At 37.1% G+C, this 2,708-nt stretch overlaps 1 non-coding gene across 1 annotated transcript; it reads left to right on the top strand.

Moving 5' to 3' along the window:
* The first annotated feature begins 300 nt into the window (after positions 1-300).
* LOC112768868 (small nucleolar RNA R71) lies at positions 301-408 on the top strand. Its single transcript, XR_003186249.1, has one exon. It is a non-coding gene; the product is annotated as a small nucleolar RNA R71 (small nucleolar RNA).
* The last annotated feature ends 2,300 nt before the right edge of the window (positions 409-2,708 follow it).

Here is a 2,708-nt window from a genome sequence, read left to right as displayed (position 1 = left end):
CTGCATCCCACTCAATTGTTGAGTAATTAAATTCATCTGCTGAGACAAAATTTTGTTCTGAGCAAGAAGAGCATCAAAAGCTTCTACTTCCAAAATGCCTTTCTTTTGAGGAGTCCCAAAGTTCACAGGATTCCTGTTAGAAGAGTATAAATATTGGTTGTTAGCAACCAACTCAATAAGCTCAGTAGTCTCCTCTGGTGTCTTCTTCATGTGCAGTGAACCACCTGCAGAATTATCCAAACACATTTTGGACATTTCACATAAGCCCTCGTAGACGATATCTAGATGAGTCCATTTAGAAAACATGTCCGGAGGACATTGTCTGGTCAGTAGCTTGAATCTCTCCCAGACTTCATAAAAGGTCTCACCATCTTTCTGTCCAAAGGTCTGAACCTCCACCCTCAGCTTAGTTAGCTTTTGTGGTGGGAAAAATTTAGTCAGAAATCCAGTGACCACCTTATCCTAAGTGTCCAGGCTCTCCTTGGGTTGAGAATCTAGCCACAACTTTGCTCTGTCCCTCAGAGCAAATGAGAAGAGTATGAGTTTGTAAACCTCAAGATTCACTCCATTCATCTTCACAGTATCACAAATCTGCAGGAAATTAGAAATAAATTGATTTGGATCTTCATGAGGAAGTCTATGATACTGACAATTTTGTTATACAAGAATGACTAGCTAAAGCTTCAGTTCAAAGTTGTTTGCAGCTATAGGAGGCACCACAATACTTTTCCCATAAAGATCTGCATTGGGGGCAGTGTATGGCCCAAGCACTCTTCTAGGTTGTTCATTCTCATTCAGATTTGCCACATTGGCATTGACAGCATGATTTTGATACATGGTGGACTCTGCAGCTTCCCTTTCAAGAGTTTCACTCAGATTTTCACTAGCCTTGTAAAGTCTAGTTTGTTGCAAGCGCCGCCTCAAAGTCCTTTCAGGTTTAGGATCAAAATCTATAAGAGGTTCCTTGTCCCTGTTCCTGCTCATAAACAGACAGAAGACAAGAAAAATGGGATTCTCTACGTCAGAGTGTAGAGAATTCCCAGTGAGGTAACCTGTGTAAAAGAAATAAAATACAACAACTAAATAAATTAAGCAGTAAAATTCAAAAATTATAAGCAAAATTGGGACAGAAAAATTTCAAAATTTTTAAGAAAAATAAACAGGAAAAATTAAAATAAAAATAACTAGGGGACACCAAACTTAACTTGAGAAATTAAGGAAAAATAGTAGCAAAAAATTTCGAAAATTAAAGTGCAAAATTAAATAAAATTAAAGCTAAAACGCCTAATCTAAGCAATCAAACAACAAACAGTTGTCAATCACAGTCAATCCCCAGCAACGGCGCCAACAACTTGGTGCGGAATTTATAACCCACAAACTAACTGGTAAGTGCACTAGGTCGTACCAAGTAGTACCTCAAGTGAATGAGGGTCGATCCTATGAGGATTGATAGACTAAGCAATAATGATTCAGTGATTTACTTAGTCAGACAAACAGAAAAGAGTGTTGAGAGTTCAAAAGCATTACCAATAAATTTAGAATATCAAAAAGCAAGTAGTAAATTGGTGTGAATAATATGGGAGAAAACAGTTAAGGCTTCAGAGATATCTATCTTTCGGATTGACTTTTCTTACTAACTATTTTAATCATGCAAGATTCAATTCATGGCAAATTATATGTGACTAAACCCTAATTCCTTAGACCTTTTTAGTCTCCTCTAACCTTCATCAACCGCCAATTCCTTGGTCACTTAATTCCAATTAGAGGGTGAAGTTTAATTCTAGTTTATATGCCACAGAAACCTTAATTACCCAAATATAAGAGGATTATATGTCACGTATCCCATTAAGTCCAGATATTAGAAATTTAGGAGAAATTGTTTTCAAGTTATTGTTCAAGTAAAGAGCTTTTCCAAGTTATACAAGAACTCAATTAGAACAAGGGTCATACTTCCATTCCACCCAGGTTCATAAGATAAAGAACGAAAACAATTATTGAAATAGAAATAAGTACATGAATTAAAATAGAAAAATAATAGTATCAATCCATACAATAGACAGAGCTCCTAACCTTAACAGTGCAGGTTTAGCTGCTCATGGTTTAGAGAGAAAACTAGGATTCTGAAAAACTGTAAATTACGGAATGAGGTCCAAGAGTAGAGAAGAACTCGAAGGGCTTATTCTTTTCCCTTTTATATCTAATCCTAATTAATGTAAATTATATTTCCTAAAACTAAATAATATCTTTTCCTATTTTTAAAATAAAACAAAAGTTTAATCAAAATTAATAACATTTCGTGCGAGCCTTGAGGAGCCAGAGGGGACCACCAAAATTGCTAAAGGTGGCGCCAAACTTGGAGAATCCAAGTTTGGCGCCATTGAGGCCGTATGCATTCTTCAAGGTTCTCCTTAGTTGGCGCCAAACTTGAGGTATCTCAAGTCTCAAGTTTGGCTTCAAGCTACGCCTTGTATTCCTTGGATTCTTGAGTGTGGCGCCAAACTTGGAGAATCCCAAATTTGGTGTCGTTGAGGCCGAAAGCAATGGGGATTGTGAAGCACTCCTGCCGCCAAACTTGGAGAATCCAAGTTTGGCGCCACCTCCTTATTCTGCTGTGGCTTCGTTTCTTCACGCAAACTCTGTCAAATTCGTCTGAAATGCTACCTAAAATAAATAGAATTACACACAACTCAATGTAGCATTCATAGTGG

The sequence above is a fragment of the Arachis hypogaea genome, chromosome 17 (assembly GCF_003086295.3).
Source record: "Arachis hypogaea cultivar Tifrunner chromosome 17, arahy.Tifrunner.gnm2.J5K5, whole genome shotgun sequence".
Lineage (NCBI taxonomy): Eukaryota > Viridiplantae > Streptophyta > Magnoliopsida > Fabales > Fabaceae > Arachis > Arachis hypogaea.
The sequence above is the reverse complement of the archived record's forward strand: the minus strand, read 5'-3'. Positions and strand labels throughout refer to the sequence as shown.